This window comes from Xenopus laevis, chromosome 2L (genome assembly GCF_017654675.1).
Source record: "Xenopus laevis strain J_2021 chromosome 2L, Xenopus_laevis_v10.1, whole genome shotgun sequence".
Lineage (NCBI taxonomy): Eukaryota > Metazoa > Chordata > Amphibia > Anura > Pipidae > Xenopus > Xenopus laevis.
Genome location: NC_054373.1, coordinates 119056669 through 119083103, shown reverse-complemented (window position 1 = coordinate 119083103; position 26435 = coordinate 119056669).

The window sequence follows — 26435 nt, the reverse complement described above, 5'->3', positions numbered from 1 at the left end:
GTAGTTATGTAGGAACTCTGTTGTACATACTTTCCAAGATTTCCCAGTAAGATTCTGTAGTGCTTCTTTCAGACTTCTGTTGAATTGCTCGATTTCTCCATTTGCTTGTGGGTAATACACTGAAGATTTCCAATACACAATATTCCTCTCTCTCAGAAAGGATTCAAACTCATATGAGACAAACTGTGGTCCGTTGTCTGATATTAACTCCTTTGGATTACCTTCTCTACTGAAGACTGTAGACAGAAATGTTATTACTGTAGCTGATATAGGAGAAACAAATGCAATTTCAGGCCATTTACTGTAATTGTCTATCAAGGTTATAGCAAATCTACAATCTATAGGAGCATCTGCAAAAGGACCGACAATATCAATAGCAAGTTTTTCCCATGCTGAATCAGGAAATGGTACTGGTTTTACATCTGGTCTCAACTTAACTTTTTGTACAAAGTTCTTTGCACAACCCAGTGAAGTGTTGCTTTGTGGTCAGGGCCGGATTTACATAGCGTGTGCCCCTAGGCCCACTGCCGTTCATCGCCCCTGTCCCCTCCCCTTTATTCGTGCAGATTTTCATCATCTGGACCGGAGCAATGGGGATTGGCGCACGGGAAATTAAAAAAATTATTGCATCTTCGGCGCATCCAATGTTTTTGAACCAATATGGGTAGGGTTGGGCAGCATGTCGCCCCCCTAAAATCCTGCCGCCCTAGGCCCGGGCCTAGGTGGCCTTTCCACAAATCCGGACCTGTTTGTGGTGGAATTTTAGACACTGGCTGTGTGGCAGGCACTGGTGCTGTAGTAATGAGACCATCAACTAATTGTAGGTTTAATGCAGCAAAGAGATCCCTTCCAAGTATAGGAGTATCCTTATTCACAATGTAAAAGTCACATTTTTCAGTATTTCATTCAAATTGTACAGTCACTCGCAAACAACCAAGCACAGGGATTGGATCCTTTAAGTAACTGACCAGTTTTAGGGCAGCTGCAACAAGCGGATCTTTTGCAAAATATTTCAAGAAAATATCCTTTGGTAGTATAGAAACAGCTGAACCTGTATCAAGCATCAGGTTAATGGAGTGTCCCTTGTCAGCACAAGCAGTATTGACACTGACAGTGCATATAAACTTGTCTGGAATAAATGTACCAGCTTTATCCACACTTAATCCTGTGACATTTGTAGTAGTGACTTCATGAACATCTTTAGCAGAACTGCGGCAGATCTTAGCAAAATGTTCTACTTTTGTGCATTTGCGGCACCGTTTAGCTTTTGCAGGACATGTAACATGATTTGCATTGAAAACAGTATTTTCTATTTGTATTTGCTGCACAGTTTTGCAGTGTAGGTGAATCCCTTTCCTTAGCACTGTATTCTGCCTGTGACTGTGCATTGTTAGGCCACAGTGTTGAACTCACAATCTGTACATTCCCAGCAGTTCCCTGACTGAGAGTTTTAGCCTCTGCTACTGCTGTTTCAATTTGGCTAACAACTGTAATAGCCTTTGCAAGGGTTAAATCTTGCTCTAGGACCAGTCTCTCTCTAATGTGAGGTGAGTTGTTTTTACACTATTTGATCTCTTAGCATTTCATCTGTTAGATTCCCAAACTCACAGGTAACAACCAGCTCTCTCAATGCTGCTACAAATTGTTCTGTGGATTCGCCATTACGCTGTCCACGTTGGCGGAATTTATATCTTTCAGCAACCACATTTACTGTTGGCACAAAAAAGTTCTTTATAGCAGTAAGAGCAGTTTCATAAGTATCATCAGGTAATGGTAATGTATATGCATATATATATATATATATATATATATAGGAAATGATTTGAACAGAGAGATACAGTTAGTGATACATTTATTAACAGGGCTATCCCTAAGGATTAATCTGCTTTCTTCTTTATGGGTGTTCCTGACCCAACAATTAGTTTGCATTTTAAAATATGAGCTCTGAGAGAGGGACAAGGGCAAGCAGTTAAAAAGAAAAAAAAGCATGATCTTTATTTGGCAGCTTAGACAGAATCTTGGTTCTCAGTTCACTTACCTGAAGATTCCTCATTTATAAAGACAGCAAAATGCCAAGTGCAATTTTCCGCAGCAAATTGCCTTTTTTAAAAATAAAAAAGCAAAGAACAGAGAAACTACTTAAAGGTGCAAAATATTTCCATGAATTTGTCCCACAAGAACAAGGAGTCTATTCCGCTTATATCATATTGCTTCCCCCCTTTCTCTTATATTTGATTAAAAAATTTAATATTTGTATTTGGCATGCAAAAAGAACATTTTGGATCTCATGCTTGCAATTTTTAAATATATGGTCTATAACAAAACAAATATTCTATGGGGGAAGACACTCAGGAGGCAGAGCCCAAATTTTGCACCAAGAGAAGTCTTCTATGCGGAAGATATGAGGCTAACTCATTGAGAAAATCATCCTGAAGCCTCTGGCCAAGCGATTGTTTATTGTCTTATCATCTGATACAGCATCAGAGTTTGCAGACTTTCAGCACATGATTGTAGCCTGCTCTTTTTCTCTACACGAGCTTTCCAAATTGCCTGCCAGGTATGATGCTTGTGAATCTAAAGCTTATCAGCTTCTCTCTCCATGGGAATCACATGCTATAAAATAAATGAAAGAAGGAGTTGTCTTTTTCCCCTCTCATTCTTACGATTGTGAGCTCAAACTAATAAAAAAAGATACCCTCGGGCCAGTTTACATTCCTTGGAAAACATAGTTTTGCACAGTCAAATAGTTCATTTACGTCACTGCCTATGGTTTCTTAAGCAGTGCACAGTTAAAATATAGGAAGCCCCCTTATCAGCAGCTGGGGAAATCTCTTCCCATGCAAATTCCATTTGTACAGGGATTTATTTTGTTAGTGTTTCGGGTTTTAATACTGTTGCTTACAGGTTTGCATTTAATGGGACTTAACCACAAAGGTAGTGTCTAATATTATGAAGGTAGTTGTTGATATTATTATTCTGTTGATCCTGAGACGAACAAACCCTGCCTTGAAATGACACATATAGCGATTGAAAGAAGCCGTTTTTTCAGAGTGGCACTGCAAATGTCAGTTGACATCATTTAGTTTTTTTGCAAGGGCATCAATATTTCTGCACAGGTCTATGGCTTATGCAGACCCGGCAAGGCCACAAATGCCTGGGCCTAGGATGGCAAAATTTTAGGCGCGGCATTCAGAGTTCCCCAGTGCTATGGCGCAAGTGTGCGCTGTGGGGGGGTTGCACATGGATATCATGCGCTAGGACCGTGAGGCCTCCGGCCACCGCAGATGGAAACCTGACCCTGGGCTCATGATCTAAAGTTCTGATGTCCCACCCTTCTAGATCTTGATGTAGCGGCTTATCTGTAGGCAGACCACATGCCTGTAGGGGGCCCAGGAAAACAATGGGCTAATGAAAAGCTGGGGCAGAAGGCCTTGTGGGTGAAACTAACTTGGGTAGTTTGGGAAGTCCTGAGAAAAAATGTTGCAGGTGAGGCCAGAGCCATGACCTGCCTAAATCATATCTGGCTGAAAACTGGACAGATATCAACTGTGCAGGGCTGAAACACACCATTGTCCTGGTTCTCTTTGCCAAAAGATCACTATACGGGCCCCTTATAATGGCAACCTAAACAATGAGCCACTTAATCAATGTATGACTTGCTTAACACTAAAGGTGGCCATGGAGGCACCGATAATATCTTACGAAACTAATTTTCATACGATATTCGTTGCGTGTATTGTGGGAGACTAGTCGACCAATATTGGCAGAAGACTTGGACATCGGTCGGCTCGTCGATCTGGTTGGCTGGAAAATTTTGATCAGGCACCTTGGAAGGCACCTGAACATGGACCATTGTTACTGCTGAATCATCAGATACAGGTAGAATTATATTGTTTCTATCTGTATATCTGACGATTCAGCTCTACACGTGTGTATTGAAACAAGCGATCTTTCCTGGAAAAATCTTTCCTAGAAAAGATCATAATTGTTACGCCTATGGCCACCATATGTTAGTGTCACATACCAAATAAAGCACCTTGCCACCCTACCTGTAGTACAAATTATTTGTCACCTACAACTTCATCCTTTTATTCACCCTTGTGCCACAGAAGATGTTCCAAAAAGGATTCCTCTTGGCTGGTTTTTTCAATCACCACTTGATTAAATTTAATATACTACATAATTGTGAGTTAAATGGAATGAAACTTTGCTTTAGCAACCCTTCATTTTTGAAACCATGAAATATCAGTCTTTGTGCTTGCCCACGTCCTGGAAAATTGTATTCACAACTAAAGGAAGCTACGGTACATGTGAGGCTGTGAAGTTATAGGAAGAATAATGAGCTGTATCAGAGTTTCGGCTGTGCTGCCTGCGCATAACTACAACCGCTGTAATTATGTCTGAGCAGATGATTTTGAATCAGTACCAAAGGTTAATTTATAAACATCAATGTTTTGCATTCTGCAACAGTACATTCACCTCTATAATATATTGAAGCTTGCTGAAAATGAAAACACTTGCCTGGAGTTATACATCTGGATGAAAAGCCTTTAAATTGTTTCTCTTTGTTATGACATTGACATATTGAACGATAAAGGTAGCAACTGAAGTTTTAGTTGAGATTATTTGGTAGATGCTGCAATGGTTCTATGGAACTTTAGTTCTTTTTTTTCTGGAAGCTAAATAAATTAAAAAGCACTGGGCCAAGAACAGAGCCCTGAAATACTTCACTAAAACTCAAGAAACTAGAATAGTGTCTATTTATCACCACTCTTTGTCATCTTCAGTCAGCTTTCTCTGATGTTTGAGACCTATCAGTATCCTACAGTGCAATACTATATCAAAAGCAATACACAGATAACTCCTCTGGTGCTATTTAGTCCATAATGCTCCATTATCTCAATGATCCTAATGAACCCTATAGCCCTTTTTTTTAACTGGATTAGGATATAAAGCCTATAAAGCCTAGCCTATGAGGCTATGTTATGCCCTTTATTTGCCTAAAATAAAGTTTATTTACTACTGTCTGTGGGATCTGTGAGTGCCTGCTGTCTCTCCATGTTAGGATATATAAATCCATGCTCTGGGGCTTATTTTCTTTTGTTATCCAACTAAAGTTTGCCAAAAACATGTAATGATATCAAAGAAAAGCTAAGAGCCATAAACCCTTCCTCAGTATGCATTAGTTCCTCATCACACTGTCATGCTCTACACTTAACCATTAAAATACTCCGAAGCTTCCAGGAAGACTGAGGAATCTTGGCAGTGGCTTTTCAATTTCAAGGCTTTTGCATTTCAAACTTTGAAATCAGGGCAGAGATTAAGGTTGTGTAAATGAACTACAGTTTCCTGTGTCCTTTTTTATGGAAGCCTCAAATTTTGTTTCCCTTGCAGCTTTTGTCATGCATTAGGAGGATACAAAAAACTGATAAATTGCTACCGTGACTTTGTGGTAAAGTGAGGTAGATGTCATCCTGAGCGGAATAGGATTGATTACTCCCTTAGGAGATGCTTAATAGATCCTATACCTTTTATGTTATATTTACAAACGCAGCCGAAAATGTGTACATTGCACGTAATTCATTCTACCATTTAAAATATTATTCTGAACCATAATTCCTTTAGTTGTTATATTGGTGTGTAGGCAGTCATCTCAGGTCATTGTGCCTGATCCTGTGCTTTCAGAAAGAGCCAGCACTTCATAATGCAACTGCTTCCAGACAAACTATTGTTTCTCCTACTCATTGTAACTGGAGTCATGACTTGGGTTAGAAGACTTGTATTTTTATTGCTGAGCGCTATCATATCTACCACTAGGTTTATCAGAAGATTATCAGAGCACAAGTCACATGACTGGGGGCACCTGGGAATCTAGCAGCATCTCTAGCCCCATGTCAGATTTCAAAATTTAATTAAAAAAAATTGCTCTTTTGAAAAATGTATTTCAGTGCAGGATTCTGCTGGAGGGCTGATGCATTGTCCATGACAGAATATACACTTGCACTTCTGTATGGTTATGCCAAGTGCCATTGTTTCTCTCTCCTCTCTAGAGCCACCACCATGAATGTGGCAGTAATTACAGGATTTCCATAGCAGGCTGTGTTAACAGGCACACCAGTGTCAAAAACCATACTCTAATGTAATTTTAACACTGAACGGCAGAAATGAAGGAATCCCTATTCTGAAAATGTAACCTGCAACAGCATTGCTCCCATGCGGTTGCATTTGTTAAAACACATCTGGCACAACTACGGCAGTTGCAACTCCTCAGACCACCGCAATTTTTCTGGAATAATGGGGGAAAACACTGCATTACTGGTAATGTACCTGAAGTTGCACTTTTACAAACTGCACTTGCTGTTGGTGTCCCTTCATCAAAAAGCTCATAACTGATATTTAACAAATGAAACAAATACTAAAATTGCTGAAGGCTCTGACATATGTAATGTAATGACTGGTTTAATGTGAACTTGATTACATAAATTCCTTAGTGTTATATCCTAAAAGGGTGTAAGGTCAGAAAACATTTATACCTGAAGGTCAGTGATTTTATAGTAAACCTATCACTGCTGATATATAGATTTATGGGAAGGTCGTCATCTTAATTTAACAGCCTATTTATTATACTCAGGGCTTAGATGAGCTTTGACCTTAAGCAATTACTCATGAACATTATAGATTTATATCATACTTAATGGGAATACAGACTGAATACTAACATGAAGGCATGCAGGCTCTCCTTTTAAAATAAAGCCATGTAAACTTAGCTATAATATTTAGGGCTCACTTTCTATTTATTGACAAAGCAAGGTACAGCAGGTATGGGATCCGTTATCTGGAAACCAATTATACAGAAAGCTCTGAATTACCAAAGGGTCGTCTCCTATAGACTCTATTCCATCTATTCTATCCAAATTTTTAAAAATGATTTAATTTTTTTCTGTAATATTACAACAGTGCCTTGTATTTGATCCAAACTAAGATATAATTAATCCTTATTGGAAACAAAGCCAGTCTATTGGGTTTATTTAATGTTTATATTATTTTCGAGTAGATGTAAGGTATGAAGATCCAAATTACAGAAAGATCCGTTATCCAGAACACCCCAGGTCCCATTCCTGTATATGTTTGGACAACTGTGGCCATTAAAAGGCCATACTCAACTCAGTTCAGCTGTGTCCTTGTACTGAAAGGTAGAAAGACTGCTTTAATATACAGATCTAGTATCAAGTTATGGAAGACTTAACCTTGGCAGAAAGAATGGAGCCATTTCTGTGATCAGGGAGGTAGGGGGTACCATAAGTAAGTGTATTCCCTAAAAGAAAGGAACGTTATGCTCTTATTCTTATTTTTTTTTAAAGGTAAGTTTTATTTCCTTTTTTACACACATCAATCATACATACAAAACAGATAAGTAAATAAGCAGACTAATCCATACAAGGGCGAAGGAGTGTATATAAGGCACAAGTTGTCACTAAGCATAATACAATAAAAGTTGCTAAAAGGTAGAGATGGACACTCCAAAACACAGTTGTACGTTAGAGCTTAAGGGCCATCGAGAGTGTTAAGGTGAGCTAAGCCTCCAAGCAAGAAGGGGTGAACTCAACTGAGACCCTTTATGTCATTCCATGAGCCCCAAATTTTATTGAATTTCATTGGCTCTCCCCTAGCTTCATAGGTGAGTTTATAAAGGGGTACTACACTATTAACCAGTTGCATCCAAGCTCTGAGAGAGGGTGGGAGGTTACCTATCCAGTGGAGGTCTACAGTTTTTTTGGCATAAAAGAGTAGGATCCGGAAACAAATTCAAGCATATTTGGCTGGAATTATCTCTTCTAAGATCTCCCCACTATTTTCCTCTAGCATTTCCAGATTGTGTTGTAACTCCTTATAAGCAGTAACCTCTGCTTCCTATCACATATATAACTGATTTTGCTTAATTATTACACATACTGTATTCTATATTTCAGTTCTTTTCCTAGGGTTTTTGTTTCTTTGAGTTTTGAAGTGTGTGTCATTTCATCCTGTCTATTTATTCCCTGTAGTCATGCTTATTTATGATTTTCATTAGGCAAGTGAAGGCAGCCCGCTGGTCAGCACTTTCTCTGTCATGAGCAGAATATGCTAGAGGATTGCAAAATGATTTCCACAAGTGTACGAGTGCTGCTTTGTATTTCTACTGTAAATACCAGCTTGGAAACAAGTGAGCAGAGACAGGAGACAGAATTTAATAAACTATGTAAAAATAAACTTTAGGGACAGATTTATGAAAGATCAGATTGGGCAATCAAGAACCCCAGACAGATGCTCTGACTGCACACAGAACATTGTGCGGAAGACAATGGATTGGGCTTTTCTCCAAGTGTGACAAAAGCCTAACGGTGGCCATAGATGCACAGATAATATTGTACAAAACTAATTTTCGTACTATATTCGGTGTGTGTGTATGGTGGGAAAAGAGCCGACTGATATTAGTAGAAGACTTGGATATCGGTCGGCTCGTCGTTCGGCTGGACGGAACATTTTAATCGAGTGCCTTTGAAGGCACCCAAACATCGGCCATTGTTAGTGCTGAATCGTCTGATACAGGAATAATTCTATTGTTTCTACCTGTATCTGACGATTCATCTCTACACGTGTGTTTTGAAATTTCTTGGAAAGATCTTTTCCAAGAAAGATCGTAATTGTTACGTCTATTGTCACCTTTATCCTCTTGGCACAGAGGGTGAAATCACTCCTCCATCAAATTTTGAAAAGTGCATAAGAGCAGGCCTGGATTTCTAAATCAGCCGCACCTAGGCCAGAGGGTCCTTGTGCCCACCCACACCTCGGTGGTGTGGTCAGGTTCCCTCTGTAATACTGGGGATTAGACACACAGGAGAGCTGCGCATTCCTAGTGCTTCCAAATAAATTAGAATTTGACTGGACAGCATGCCACCCCTAAAATCTTGCCATCCTGAGTTATAAACTGCAGTAAGTGCTTTAGGCGTGATTTTAATAGAGCGCCAGTTTGTAACATTTGTACCTTGCCCATAGAGCTACAAAATGCTGGGATGACAAAACACTCCAAATCACCCTTTTCAAAACTGTAGGACTATAGAATCAGAAGATGTCTCACCACACTGTCTTACTAAGTGATTCATTGCCGGCACAAAAACTCCTGTATTGGAAATGCCAATTCTGTCTCACACTGCCAGTACCTCATGTCATTGACTTCACTAACATTCATCTGTTACTGCTTACACCAGGAGAATTTGGGCTTGAAAATGCTCAAATGTTCCAAATCTGCTACTTGCACTCAGTGACAGGTGGATGCCATTGAAGTCACTGGCATGAGGAGCAGTCATTATTGGTGTTTTTGAAACAAGCACCATATGTGACTTAGCCTAAAGCCATACAGACCTAACATACTTATACGAGTCTGTTTGATCTCTATGTATTCTATGTGGAGCTACAGTTTGGTGCATTTGTTTCCTGTGATTCAGTTCCAGAAATACAGCTCTCAGCAATCCAGCACTGGTAAAACTGGTGTGTTTGCTTCAGAAAGACTACTATAGTTTATATAAATAAGCTTCTGTCCAGCCATGGGGGCAGCCATTCAAGCTGGAAAAAAAAGGAGAAAAGGCACAGGTTATATAGCAGATAACGGATACACTCTGTAATAGAATACATTGTTATTCTACAGAACTAATCTGTTATCTTCTATGTAAATCTGTGCCCTGAATAGCTGAACCATGACTACGCAGCATCATGTTTTATATAATTATAACACTTTCTTAAGCAAACACACAACTACCAGTGTAAGGAAATAGTACACTGTACGCTAATTTAAAAAAACAAACATTTTTTTGGTGTTATCATTCCTTTATAAAGCCTCATGTATTTTTGGATATACTGTATACTTAGAGATATGCATGATCTGTAGTGAATCTAGAATCTCCAGAAAATGATTTGATTGGAAGTACCTTTAATAAACTTGATGCAGAGAAGCATTTGAGTGGTGGAATAATAATTATTTGGCAATTAGAACCCCATAGGCTCCTTTACTAACGTAGGTACACTTGATTTGCACAAGTGCAGTTGCCCATAGCACCCTCTTAGATTGTAAGCTCACATGAGCAGGACCCTCACCCTACTGCGTTTTAACAATATGCAAATGTAACTGTGCATGAAATCTGGTGACATGTTCATCTGTATAAGTATCTATGTCTTGTCTCTGTATACAGTGCTGAGATTGTGCTAGCTATTTTATTCAAGTGGGGAATAAGCAGTGCTGGTGTATTCCTTTAACTGACCACTGCTAAATGCAGAGCAGAAATAGAACATTAAAGACCTGGAAGGTATGGCATTATGTGTACATTCATAGTCTCTAGTGCTTTGTTCAATATGTTCAAGTAAATACATGACTGACGTCCTTCATGTTCCCATGGTTACCTGATTCTTCTATCTGCTCTAATTATGTTTTTCTAAAAAAAGTTATAATGATTGCTTGTATTTACAGGAACATTGTATGTAAAGTGAAAAACCGAAACACACTTGTTATCCAGACAACAGAGAAAAAAACATTGAAAGTTAATTAAATATAATTGCACTGATTCGATTTTTTTCTCCCCTTGTCTACTGGGACTGCGCATAGAAACAAGAGAATTTTCTGTTGTTTATCATCAATAGCGTTAAGGCTTTGTTTATCTCAGCTATTACTTTTCCAGATGTTTACATCCAGATGCTTCCCAAATGAGTGAAAGTTAGTTAGTTAAAGGGACACTATTATGGGAAAAGATGTTTTTTTCAAAATGTATCAGTTAATAGTGCTGCTCCAGCAGAATTCTGCACTGAAATCCATTTCTCAAAAGAGCAAACAGTTTTTTTTATATTCAATTTTGAAATCTGACATGGGGCTAGACATTTTGTCAGTTTCCCAGCTAGCCCCAGTGATGTGACTTGTGCTCTGATAAACTTCAATCACTCTTTACTGCTGTACTGCAAGTTGGAGTGATATCACCCCCTCCCTTTTCCTCCCCAGCAGCCAAACAAAAGAACAATGGGAAGGTAACCAGATAGCAGCTCCCTAACAGAAGATAACAGCTGCCTGGTAGATCTAAGAACAACACTCAATAGTAAAAGCCAAGTCCCACTGAGACTGATTCAGTTACATTAAGTAGGAGAAATAACAGCCTGCCAGAAAGTAGTTCCATCCTGCAGGCACAAGTCACATGACTGGGGCAGCTGGGAAACTGACAATATGTCTAGCCCCATGTCAGATTTCAAAATTAAATATAAAAAAATCTGTTTGCTCTTTTGGGAATTGTATTTCAGTGCAGAAGTCTGCGGGAGTAGCACTATTAATTGATGTATTTTGAAAAAAACATGTTTTCCCATGACAGTATCCCTTTAATGTAGAAGAATGTATACATAGTAATGTAGAATGTGTACATAGAAAGGCTACATGTAATGTATCAGATTACACATTTAGATGATTGAGTGCAAATATAAAACTTACTATGTGATACATTTAGTACCAGCTTATTTGCCAGGCAGGGGTGAGACTAATTGACATTAAATGATAGGGAGGTGCAGAGCAATTTATTCTCTAAGTACACATACCTCTCAACATTTGAAAAAATGGGAAGAGGGAAAAAAAAGATCTGCCGCGTAACTATCTTACTGACCAAGCCCTTTTTTTGGCCACACCCCTAAATACCACATGCATTTTACAAAATTTGGCAGGCTATGGAAAGTTTGAACACATTTCTGGGGGTTTTAGGGTCAGGATTTATTTCTTATTACAGTTTTGCTAATGAAGGTAAAACAAAGCACACCTTGATAAATTCACCATCTATTTTACACAGCTTTTTACACCATTTTTTCAGCGAATTTCGTTTTACACAGCATTATAAATATGCCCCTTAGCGTATACTTCCCAGTGACAGACAGCACCTTGAAACTATGCTACATTTCCATTATTTTAGTTTTTGTACTCCAACTACCTTAATACCTGTTGTAAATACGTCAGGCCCATGGAAGTGATTTGTTTGCCCCTGGGCTGTGTTTTGCCTCAAGGCAACCAGGCAGTCACACAAAAATCCCCATACAGGTGTGTAGGGCTTGTTGCAGTTGTTTTGGAGCTGGATACAGGATACACAGCATGAGAAAGAAGCAATTATTACTGTGCACTAATGCATACACACTACTTATATAATGAGCCATGGGTTTCTTTCTGCTTTAAAGAATTTTCAAATAGAAACGGTATGCAGCCAACATAGCACCGAGGCCTGTCTATGAACTCCTTTCAGTGCGGTCTCTCTATAATGGATGATAGCATAATAGGAGGCATTTTAAACATGTCTTTAAGTCTTTCTTTATCCTGCCATGCTGCGTGTATCTGTATATATACATTCTTTCAGACGTTTCTTCAAAACGTAGTCTTCAGAAATACAGTTTTGCCTCTATACTCAGCTTTTCAGTACATTAAAAAGACAACATCAGAGTGAAAAAATGTGTCAGCTACAGTATATTCAGCTATTATTTAAAACATGTCCAACTAAAGCATACAAATAGAAGTTTTTATTAAGATATTTACTGTAATTCTAACACTGGCAAGCCACTACACCTCTATGGATTTCCATCATCAAAGGTGTTGATACTTGTGATACGAGTTCCTTTTTTTTCTCTGCAATACGCCTATCCACATTCTCAGTTGTATTCCCTTCCCTTTCTAAAGCTCTTCACTCTTTTGTTGCCTAACCTGCACTGCAGTTGCCATAGCAATGCCATATTCAATAGCGCTGGAACATTCATAAAGGAAATGATACTGTGACATAGCTATAAAGGGTTTATTGACTTGTTGCATTGTGAATATTTCATTTGCCGGTGAAACAATTCTGACAAGAAAATGATTTCCCGTACTGCTAATTTCAGTAGCTAAATCTTTGTTAGACAAGTTTTAACCTTCCCATTATAAAACATAGCTATTGCAAAGTAACAATAATCTGGAGAATTTACATTTATACATGTATAAAGGGTAAATAAGGCAACCTTGCATGGATTGTTGAACAGAGCATATGTGATTCCAGACTTTACACAAGAAGCAGTGGGGCTTATTTGTTAAACATTGGGTGCTAATGATAGATAGATTTTAAGGGCTCTTACTCACGCACGTTTTTAACTGCGCTCCCCTGCGTTCCGTTTTTCGGCGTTCAGCCGCAGGGGAGCGCAGGAATAGACACATTTCATTTTTTCAAATGGGGCTGTACTCACACAGGCGCATGTAGGCGCCGAACGCAGGAAAAATGCAGCATGTTGCGTCTCAACCTGCATTCGGCGCCTACATGCGCCTGTGTGAGTACAGCCCCATTTAAAAAAATGAAATGTGTCTATTCCTGCGCTCCCCTGTGGCTGAACGCCGAAAAACGGAACGCAGGGGAGCGCAGGTAAAAACGCGTGTGAGTAAGAGCCCTAAGAGAGAATTCTTGGAGCTTAACAATTCAGGGGTTCCATGCCTGTTTTTGGGAATGGTATCTGTTATCCAGAATGCTCAAGACCTAGCATTTTACAGCTACAGGGTCTTTTTTTCATTTGGATATTAATACCTTAAAGTCGTATAAAAAAACATGAAAACATTAATTAAACCCAACAGGATTGTTTTGCTTCTAATAAGGGTTAATCATGTCTTAATTAGAATCAGGTACACGCTATTGTTTCATTATTACAGAGAAACATTTTTTAAAACTTGATTTATTTGATTAAAATGGAGTCTATGGGAGATGGCCTTTCTGTAATTTGGAACTTTCTAGATAACGGATTCCATACATATATATATATATATATATATATATAATAAAGTTGTCTGTGGTGTCCGCACTCCTTAGCTTGTGAGTTCGAGGTGCACGATCAATAAATCATAAATAAAGGTTGGAAGGATCAGCACACTCCATTTTGCGATGAACAAAGTGTTTTTTATTAAACACACATAACTCCAACGTTTCGGTTCCGCCTGGTAAAGGTTCCCAGGCGGAACCGAAACGTTGGAGTTATGTGTGTTTAATAAAAAACACTTTGTTCATCGCAAAATGGAGTGTGCTGATCCTTCCAACCTTTATATATATATACAACCACCTGTTTTGCTATTGTGCTGAAACCAACCTTTTAGAAATGCATTTTTTTGCTGTTTAATCAAGAGTTAAACTTCTCAGCAGGTTCACCATTTATATATATATATATATATTGAAGAACCCATGATTGATGACCCAATGTTGTCAGGACTATGTATACTTAATGTTTGTTTTTTCTCATTATTCCATTTTATAAGGTGTACCAGATGATTACTTGAGAGGATATTGGAGTGTCATGAATGGATTAGCTTGAGTGATGTTAATTGCTGTGATCAAGCACAACACTCTAAGCAGAGCAAACATGCAAGACTTCCGCTTTTACACTACACTAGGGATGGCATTTCTTTTTCAAATACCTGATTTTTTGTGGTACAGGTCCCCCAAATTTCTGGAGAACTCTACTTCTAATACCAATTAGCGAGTCAGGTCAAGGGGTTTTGATGGTTGTCTCATGCAATTGGATCCTGGGTATAATATCCCAGTGGATTTTATACATATGTTGGCTTGCCTTTTTCCTGTTTCATTAAAACATTTTTAAAAAAGGATACAAACCAAGGAGAAAAAAGGGGATCTGGGAGTATGCAAGCTATGAAGGGTAAGATACTGCAAGGCACAGGAGAGTTCTGTATTTACCGTCAACCTGTAGCAGGTGCTAATTACAGGGCTGCCTTGCATTGACCAATGTGTACTCTGCGCATTGTGTTGGCTTTTTAGTCTGGCACAGTGTTCCTTTAGTGATTCATTTTCTTTTTGGGGTGTATAGTTTGCTATACTTCTTGTTTAGTGTCTTAAAATATAGTGAAACATGGTGATTGCCTGGAAGAAACTCCAGTTAGAGAAGTGAAATGCAAGTCAACCTGGTGGTGTGGGATGCCAACTAGGACTCTTAACATCTATACAGTACAGCAGTGGTAACAGGTAGATGGACCTATGAGGACTGTCTAAGTCCATCATCTGCGGGATTCAGCAGTGATTGCCATCAGGGGGTATGGCAATCAGAGACCAAACTGCAGAGCGGGCCCCTGAGATACATAAAAATAAGAACTGTGGGTCAGAAAGGGAGCAGATCTTGTTGCTTGGAGAATGGACAGGGGCCTTGTGGATTATTGACAAAGGCAGGGCCGGATTTACATAGCCGGCACCCCTAGGCCCACTGATGTTGTCGCCTCTGTCCCCTCCTTTTTATTTGAACACATTTTCATCATCAGGACCAGGCCTGCATCAAGAGTGTGGTCCTATATTCAGAGGTCACTTGTTTCCATTGGGTCCCCATTCTACTTGCTGGACAGGCCCTTCCATGAAGTTAATCAATAGGTTTGTACTTGGAGACCCCAGGGGGGGTATGGCCGTGGTAACTTAGTAGTACGAGATCCCATGATTCCTGTAGGTGGCCCTGATCACATATGTAACGATACTGACTTGGCCCTGAGAGAGACAGCAGGAGAGTTAAGTATCTCCACACTCACTCCTCTCCTAGAATATCTGTGAGATACTCGGGGAGAGTTGAGCACAGAGGTACCCATATTTGATAATAATTGAACTGATGACTTTCAATCCCTTTAATTATGCTGTAATGTATTCTTATATCTGGGATTGAGCTGTGATAATGATGCCGATATCAGTCACCACTGATAATTATGTGCTCAATTGTACAACCTTCTCTTACTCATTATAAAATGAATAAAACGAGACTGGTGAGCCGACTAATGTGGATTCACTTATGAGGTAATTTAATAATCCTCTTTGTAGAACTGAGACATATGGGGTTCATTTATATACACCTTTTTGCCATTGATGTGACTTGGACAAAAAACTTCAGGTCCTCATTATTCTGGATAACAGATCTAATACAATGTATTTAATACATATATTTATTTTATTTATCTGTTACATTTCCATTGCTGTATCCCAAGGAAAAATTATTCTTAAAGAAGAAGACACGGTCATAATTTATTCCTCCATCTGAGTAAATATCCTGTGGGGCGGGGAAGGTTCCTGAGATGAGATCAATCTTATGCTGCTCCCAGTTTATTCAGAGGATAATAAGGATTAAAGCGATACTGACACGTTCCTATAAAAATCATAGGAACGTGTCAGTATCAAGTAAATGCTGCACAAGGAATCGTTCCCTTCAAAGCCCCCCCCCGCAAAGCCATCCCAGATTAGTTAGTTGCAAACTTTTCAGATTAGTTATTTTAGTAACTCAATGCTCCATGTACTTTTGTATGTGTGTTTGTTCTGTATTGTTTTTTTGGTGCCAATGTATGAAATATGCCTTATGAATTCATGCATTTATTTTTATTCATAGAAAAAATATGCATTTTACATTTATCTGCTTGAATGCTATGGAGTTTTTTAAAGAGCACTGAATTATGAAAGTAAAATGACAGCCTTGCTTTAATACAGGGAGGAGAGCTTTTGTGTGAGAGCATGTGGAGAGAAAATAGCAGGAAAATACTATGCCTGTAGTTTTCTAATGTTTCTTTCTATAAAAAAACCATATTCCTACCGCCTCAAAACAAGCCGATACTGAGCATTGTTTCAAAATGTATTCTACCTTTTTTTTACTAAAAAGTTGAACGCTCACGAGTCAAGTAATTTATTCATTGCCAGTTGAACTCCTTCTTATTTATTATGCTAGAGCACAAAAGAGCATTCCTTCAGTAATACCTGTGAACCAGAATGTTTTTTCATTATGAACTACTATGAACCAGTTATTCAAAATTTATTGTTTCCATAAATAAAAAGTTAAAACAGTGTCCATACCCAAACCAAATTTGCCAGCTAACTCAGGGCTGATTTACAGAAGCAAGTGTTATTTACCCACAATCCAACCATCTTTGCCAGAGTTCCACGGCAATCAAGCTTTCTATCAGTAAATAAACCGCAATTGCCACCTTCAGTAATTACATTTCAACACATGAAATATTTGTATTAACTGTGTATAATACAGCAGACCAGTTGACGATTTACACCATATGGCCCTTATAATCTTAGTTCTTAGTCAGTTACACCAGTAAATCACAAAACAAAAACTGTGGTACTGTGTTAGCCAGTACCAAAAATAATAAATAAAAAAAACAAACAAATACAAAAAGTATTGTAGAAGTGATACCTATATTGGCTAACAATAAAAAAAAATACATTGCAAGCTTTTGGAGCACCAAGGCCCCTTCGTCAGGCAAAATACAAATGAAAGCTATAAAGGCACAGCATATATACTGTTAGATCAGTGAAAGGTATTCATGGGCAATAAATTAGGAAATTACAGATAGATAGAGATCAATTGTAGAGATAATACAATGAATTAGGGTGGGTTGTAAATAGTCCAGATACAGTCAGGTCACATAGTGTGACATGAAACCTGACCCTAAATTAAGGCCCTGTTTTAACTCCATACATTTGAATTCATAAATCTTCCTTTCCCGTTCAGTTTTGAAGTTCCCTTTTAGAATTAAGACCTGCATGTCCTGAAGACTGTGATTTTGTCTGTAGAAATGTTGCCACACTGGATCACATGATTTGGTGTTGATTTTATGTCTGCACATCCTTGTGCACAATTTTTGTCCTGTTTCACCAATGTATATGCCTCCTGTAGAGCACCAAGTACATGAAATCACATATACCACATTGGATGAAGCACACGAATAGTGGTCCAGAATGGTGTTGACTTTTTGTGTATTCGGAATTGCATCTTTGCACAGGATGCATTTGCAGGTTTCACATCTGTTGCAGGGAAATGTACCTGTTTTAGTTGTTTTAGGAAGAGCACTTCTGACAATTATTTTCCTCAGATTAGGTGGTTGTCTATAAGACAAGAGAGGTAGTTCCGGGAATATTTGTTTTAGTCGGTATCTGTATGGAGCATTGGTTGCAGGTCTCTGGCTATTTTTCTAATAATGTTCAGTTGTGCGTTGTAGGTAACTACAATAGGTACCCTGTTGTTTTCTGTCTTTGTAATCCAAGAGTGTGTCTCTGGATATTAGAGTTTCTCTGTGGATTTGATCATCAATAACCTGGTATTCCTGATTAACAAAAGTTTTCTGTAAGGAATGGAGATGTTTATTTCTGTCATCAATGTATGAGCAAATCCGGTTGTATCTCAGAGCCTGGCTAAACACAAATGAAACCTATATTGGCCAGTTTGTTTAAAAGGTCAGTGGTGTCTTGTCAGACACACTTAATGGACTTGATACCAGTGAACCCCTGAATTGGTACTTTTTACATGTTACCCAAAATACCCATCTCTGGAATTGGAACATTAACTGAGGGCATATCTGGCTGGGTAGAAAACATCCTGAAGCCAATTGTAAGAAAAACAACCAGCTTTATACAAGACACCACTGACCTTTTTAAGCTTGCAATGTATTTGTATTGTTAGCCAATATAGGTATCACTTCTACAATACTTTTTGTATTTGTTTGTTTTTTTATTTCGTTATTTTTACCAGTAAATCACAAAGACTTAAAGACATTTACATAGTTGGCACTTGTGATATATTTGTTCCTGATATTTTTTAGTTTAAAATACTTGTACATTATCTGGTAGAGAGTTATGTCAGATAAAGTATTTCTGCTTGTGGTAAAACACCCACCCAGTGATAGGAGGATGCCATTACTATAATTACTATCATCTAATACAAAGGATAGGGAAACGTTTCCATCACTGTAGTAACCTGCTTGTGTGGACATTTTGGTTAAGGGCATTCCTGCTGTTTTGCCTTGTCTTATGATCCAATCCCTGTTCCTGTTACCCCCTTCCTGTCTAAACTGAGCGCAAGTGTGAAGCAGGCCAGACTTACTTGCCATGTCACAACTTGGCTTAGACTGGAGATTGTCAAGATATTGGTTGTGACCCAAAATATGTACCCAGGGCCAGAACTAGGGGTAGGCAGAGTAGGCACGTGCCTAGGGTGCAAAGCTGGGAGGGCACCAGGCACATCATAAGCACGTGCCTCTACTCGCACATGCGCACAAGCATTTATTCACGCATGCACGCGAGCGTCCAATGGATGCTCACATGCATACGCGAGCACCGAGCTGAGACAGGCCAGGTTGCCTAGGGTGCCTGGCCGTTCTGGCCCAGCTCTGTATGTACCCATAATGCTTATGGTAGGTCATCTTGATCACTTTAATACAGTTAAATTGCTTTATTCCATAGAAAATATCAGTTAAAATGAAGTGCACAATAAATTCTATACTAATATTAATTTGTGAAGCCAATTCCCAGATGTCATCTGGTTCCCCAAGAAAAAGGTTAAGTGACTGTGGTTTAGATGACAGATGGATGGCTGAACATAGCAGAACAGGTAAATAATATGCTACATTAAGAAGGCAATACTTTCTGTTTTAAAGAGATGATTTTCATTGGTTAAATATAGGGAAAAATAGTATATCAAGACAATGAAAAATGTCTATTTTTGGTGTTACTGATCCATGAAGTTTTAGCAAAGGTTTATAATTGTTTGGCACAATTTTTATAGCGGTGCATTATCTAGTTTAGCCATATCTTTGTGAATTTCCTGGGAACGGGGTGTTTCCCTCACACTCTCCAAAAACATACAGGCAAGTTGACTTGCTTCTGATGAAACTGACCCTAGTACATGTGTATTCTGTCAATATAACTTTGGGTTATATTCATAGGTGCAGTGTTTGCTACAGGTAACATAAAATGGTCACCTGCTCAAATGTCAACATCTGATTGGTTGCTATGGGTGCTATTTTATAACATTCCCCCACTGGATTGTAAGCACTACAGAGTTAGGGACAAATGTTAATGATAAACAGTTTCATAAAATTAGAATGCATAATTTAAGCACTATTTCAAAATTAGAAATAGCACAGATCACATTAAGGGGGTTATTTAGCAAAGGTCAAATGTGATGTAATGTGAATTTTTAAAATTTTTATAAATTTGATTTTATTTACAATGAATGATATATTATTTATGAAAAAACGTCTAAAATTTGATCTAATAGGCCTGAACTGAAAATGCAAATTAAATTCTAATCAAGTTTTATACCGAAAAAAATCATTGACTTTTGTGTAAGCACGTTTTTTTTCTCGAGGCAAAAATTTGTCTCATTGCTACTATTAACATCTTCAGATAGTTCAAGGGACCTCTGTTACTGACTTCTACATGAATCCAGCAGGTTTTTTAGGTGGAGAATAGTCGAATTAGAACGGTTTCCATGGTCGAGGTGTGATAAATCTCACATTCAAATTCGAGTTGGTGGTTTTAAATTTGAATTTGCGAGTTTTGACCAAAATAATTTCCAAAATTCAATTTCAAATTTCAAATTTACCATTCGAACCTAGGTAAATCTGCCCCTTACTGTTACCTGGTGATTACATACAAGAACAGTTTTCAGGGAAATAAAAAATGAGCAGACACAGAAACAGCTGTCTGTAAATGTAATTGTAGCCTCTCATTTGAAGTCAACAAATGAACATTTTTAACAGAGCACTAAGTGCATATGGCAGTGGCTGGAGGTCACTTGAAGTGAAGGCCAGTTCTGGTGAGAATTAGGGAGAATGCCTATTTGATCCCCTAGACACAGATTAAAGCACAGTTTCTAAAGGCCAATTATGGCAATACATTTGCTGTCCTAAGTCTTCTTGAAACTATGATGGAATGACATACAGTTTGTTATAAACTTATAAGGACCTTTATCAAAGGGTTGAAACAATTCAAACTAAAAAAAATGGCTGTTCTGGAATGAGCTTTTTAACACATGGTACTGGAAATACCTTCCAGACTAGAATTGCCACCTGTCCCTCATCAGGGTTTCATTGGTCTGAAAATTAGACAGATCTCCACCCTGGGACATCCCACCAATCTTTCCTATGAGTCAGTCCCTTCCCTTATGTCATAATCTTGCATCTGATTAGTGCCCCTTATGGCTAATGGATAATGGCATATAGTCAATTTTACCTCTGACATATACAGATGGGTCCATAAATATTTGGACAGAGACAACTTTTTTTCTAATTTTGGTTCTGTACATTATCACAATGAATTTTAAATGAAACAACTAAACTGCAGACTTGCAGCTTCAATTCAGTGGGTTGAACAAAAAGATTGCATAAAAATGTGAGGGACTAAAGCCTTTTTTTAACACAATCACTTCATTTCAGGGGCTCAAAAGTAATTGGACAAAAAAACTGAAAATAAAATGTTCATTTCTAATACTTGGTTGAAAACCCTTTGCTGGCCTGAATCTTGAACTCATGAACATCACTAAATTGTGTGTTTCCTCCTTTTTAATGCTCTGCCAGGCCTTTACTGCAGCAGCTTTCAGTTGCTGTTTGTTTGTGGGACTTTCTGTCTGAAGTTTAGTCTTCAACAAGTGAAATGCAGCTCAATTAGGTTCAGATCAGGTGACTGACTTGGCCATTCAAGAATATTCCACTTCTTTGCTTTAATAAACTCCTGGGTTGCTTTGGCTGTATGTTTTGGGTCATTGTCCATCTGTATTATGAAATGCCTCCCAACCAATTTGACTGCATTTATGTAGCTGGATTTGAGCAGAAAGTAGGTCTCCGAACACCTCAGAATTCAGCTGCTTCTGTCCTGTGTCACATCATGGATAAACACTAGTGTCCCAGTGCCACTGGCAGCCATGCACACCCAAGCCATCAAACTGCCTCCGCCATGTTTTATAGATGATGTGATATGCTTTGGATCATGAGTTGTTTCACGCATTTTCCATACTTTTTTCTTGCCATCATTCTGGTAGAAGTTTATCTTGGTTTCATCTGTCCAAAGAATGTTTTTCCAGAACTGTGTGGCCTTTTTAGATGTTTTTTTTGTTAGTGCACCCTCTGTATTTACTTTCATGCAGTCTTCTCTTTATGGTAGACTTGAATATCGATATGCCTACCTCCTGGAGTGTGTTGTTCACTTGTTTGGCTGTTGTGAAGGGGTTTCTCTTCACCATGGAAATGATTCTGAGATCATCCACCACTGATGTCTTCCGTGGACATCCAGATCCTGAGTTGTTTCATATAAAATTCAGTGTGGTAATGTACAGAACCAAAATTAGAAAAAAAAATTTATGGACCCCTAACTGTATATGCTCTGTGTGCACACTAACAGGCTTATCCTGTGCCTGTCAGTGCACCCGCATACCAGGCACAAAAGGCAGCAACAATTCTCCACTGGCGCATATATATATATATATATATATATATATATATATATATATATATATATATATATATATATATATATATATATATATATATATATATATATAAAACAAGGGAAAGTTGTGCTCACCACTATTTTTTAAAAACATAAGGCGGGGGTGCAATGAGGGTGTGACCACAAAATACATATAGTCAACTACAAGGTCCTCTGCACTCAACCCATTATCAATATATTTAAGACAGAGACATTTTGTGCATACTGCTACTAAAAAATGCCTTACCCTTTAAACAACACAGGGATTATTTGTCCATATATTGCAATATATTTAAGCTGGCCAACTACGTCAATGTCATCCCATATCTGGCCAGTCCTACGCTTAATTTTCATCTGATTCATTAAGAATTCAATTGCTTAATTATACATTTTACAAAGGGACTAAGTTTTACCTGCAACTTACTAGCTGCTTTCAAAGTAAAAACTCCCAAACTTGGCTGCCCTTTTATTAGACACCAGTGGGATCACCCGACTATAGCTGGGAAGGGTGGGAGCTACAACATGGAGCTGGTCACTGCTCCTGTATAACTATAACAAACAAACCCCCGCCTAATGTTTTTAAAAAATAGTGGTGAGCACAACTTTCCCTTGTTTGTTATAGTTATACAGGAGCAGTGACCAGCTCCATGTTGTAGCTCCCACCCTTCCCAGCTATAGTCAGGTGATCCCACTGGTGTCTAATAAAAGGGCAGCCAAGTTTGGGAGTTTTTACTTTGAAAGCAGCAAGTAAGTTGCAGGTAAAACTTAGTCCCTTTGTAAAATGTATAATTAAGCAATTGAATTCTTAATGAATTAGATGAAAATTAAGCGTAGGACTGGCCAGATATGGGATGACTTTGACGTAGTTGGCCATCTTAAATATATTGCAATATATGGACAAACAATCCCTGTGTTGTTTAAAGGGTAAGGCATTTTTCAGTAGCAGTATTCACAAAATGTCTCTGTCTTAAATATATTGATAATGGGTTGAGTGCAGAGGACCTTGTAGTTGACTATATATATATATATATATATATATATATATATATATATATATATATATATATATATATATATATACAGTTCAAAATGGACCAGCACTCCAGCAGTTTAGTCAAACAGATTTATTGACACATCACTCGTGTATTCCAACATTTCTAAAGGCCCCAACGAGGGCCGAAATGTTGGAATACACGAGTGATGTGTCAATAAATCTGTTTGACTAAACTGCTGGAGTGCTGGTTCATTTTGAACTGTGGATATTATACTTTGACCGTGCACCCACCATTGACCAGTGTATGAGTGCAGATATTTTTATATATTCATAAAAACTTTCCCTTGTTTGTTATAGTATGTATGTATATATATATATATATATATATATATATATATATATATATATATATATATATATATATATAGACAAATACAAGAGGTCCTCATATATATACTGTATATATATATATATATATATATATATATATATATATATATATATATATATATATATATACACGAAATGACTAGAGCCCAAGCTAGTAACTTTACATAAATTGTTCAAGATATTGCTCTCAAATTAACATACTGCTTTTTACCTGCATTCCATTCCCCACAAGTTATACACCTTTACAGCTGTTTTTCATCCATTACATTTCTAGAAGTAATTATTGTTTATAAGTTTACAAATCTTTAAATAGAAACAAACCATCCTAGAGGATTAATGATCATTCTACAACCTCACATGATTACAGAGACCACTAATGAACAGTTATGAGAATGTTAGCAAAAAAAAAACCTTAAGCCTTCTGTTAAACACATGAGAGTCTGGAATGAATCCATGACTGCATGTGACTCCGACATCAGGAGAAGTACCAGGGAGTTTTTTCTTTCATCCATACGGAGGGATCAGCTTTAAAGCAGTTAAGAGACAGACTCTTAGGGATAATCTTTGCCCTACTCTATTTGCTTCACTGGCACCATTATCTCCACATAGCCAGTACATTTTCCCACCTACCCCAACAGTTACTGGAGTCTGATCTTTACCTACATATTTCATTCCTGAAATGCTAGAATTTGGTTCAGTGAGAGAAATGCTGGCAGGGAGGCAAGGTTTAATAGATTATTAGGCAGAACTACAACAAATACAATGTATTTTTCACATAACACACATTAATATTTTAAAATGTATTCAATACTTCCATTATTGCTGGAAAAAACAATGTGTTAAAGCAGTTCATTTGTTCCAAATTGGGTTGGTTTGTTTTAGTAGAGCACAGAAAACAGCATTGAGAGGGTCTTCTCATTTGCTAGATAATATTTTTTTTCAGGAGAATAGGGAAATAGCAGCTCTTTCCACTCACAACAGCTAATTACAACAGAAAATAAATGACAAATATTCTCATTCCAGTAAGGTAGGAAAACCTTAACAGCTACGATTCACATGAAAAAGCCTCCTGCTGAATCCCGAACAAAAGGTGAAACATCAAGGCAAATGTAGAAATTATGGCATTTGCAAAAGATCAACCCTTGACAGTTGAATTACATACAAATAAAAGATCGCACATGCTTAAATCCTTTGCTTAGCCAATAAGCCTCACTTGAAATATGAGGGTCTCTTGTTCACAAAATGATGCAGTTGCATTCAAAGTAATCCAGGCTGTGCCATGCTTCATGCATCCCGTGCCAACCTTTTGGGTTGGATGTATGTCATTAAGGGTCATTTACTAAACAATAACAAAGTCAATGTGGAAAATTCAGAAAACAGGTTCAGCGAGCCATTTTTATTATGCATTGCACACTGTTATTCTTCATGGTAAAATTGCTAAAGGGGGTCTGCAAATAAAACATTGCCTGCATTCAGCAGTGCTGTATTTGTGAGAGGTTGGTGGGAGGAGGCACATAAGCCCAAAGGAATAAGCCCCTTTTGTGTGTCCTTAAGGAGAGTTAAATGCTGCAAAACTGGGGTGGGGGCCCCTTACTTGGCAGCCACAGTGGGCTCTGGACCCTCCAGTCAGACTCTGGGTGGGCAGACCATGCCACAAGGGGGAGGGTGGTTATATAAGGGATGAGGTGATGACTTGAGTGGGGAGACCAATAGGTGGACCGTGGGGTGGATACTGCTTGCATTAAGGCAGTATCTGACCGGGAAATTTGTCACCTGCAATTATTTATGCGCAAATTCAATCTCTCAAAAATGTGTCTCCATTGGAAATAACTGAAATTGCTGCTGCCAATTTCAATTCTTTCCAATGGAGACACATTTTTGTCTCCCACAGTCATGTATTTTTATCGTGAGTGATAAATCTCCCCGTCGGCCACTGCCATTAACAAAGACAAGGGGTAAAAATACATAGTAACATAGTAACATACATAGTAAGTATGGTTGAAAAAAGACACATGTCCATCGAGTTCAACCTTTTTTTTTTTTTTATTAACTACCTATCTGCCAGTTGATCCAGAGGAAGGCAAAAAACCCATCTGGGCTAAAGGACTACCAGAATTTCACACACAAGGGTCAATGTCATCAAAAGCCAAGAAAGCTACCAGTGCATTTTAGGATGGGGAAAAACTCTCACATAATAGAGGTAGAACATAATATACACACTTCATAAGCATGGTTTCCCGATCATAAGCTCAAGGCCCTCGTGTGGTAAGCCACAAATTCTAACCACAGTCATGTAAAGCTTTTTTAGCAGACAGTCCTATTATTAACAAATCTTTCCAATTTTACCTTTACTGGTATGTGTATTACCAGGTTTGACTGCTAATATGGCAATTCTAATGACCCTGAACTACAACTGATAATACATCTGCCCCCAAGTGTTTTATATAGATAGTGGAGGTTTGGGCCCTCCACTGGGATCCAAATGGGAATGCTGGGACACATGTCCAGTATAGTTTTTGGCTTACAGGAGCACTAACTTGGGGTATCAGGAAAATAATTATACTTACTGTCCCCATGGATTTACACTTTCATTCTTTCTTAATAAGGATTACTCAGTGAATAAACACAATTGACACCTTCAGCTGCTTTAAAATGTAAAATTGCAAAGAATTTGGGGATTTCAGTACCTACAGAACATAATGCCATTGCAAGATTCAGAGAATCAAGAGAAATATCTGTACGCACGGGACAAGGCT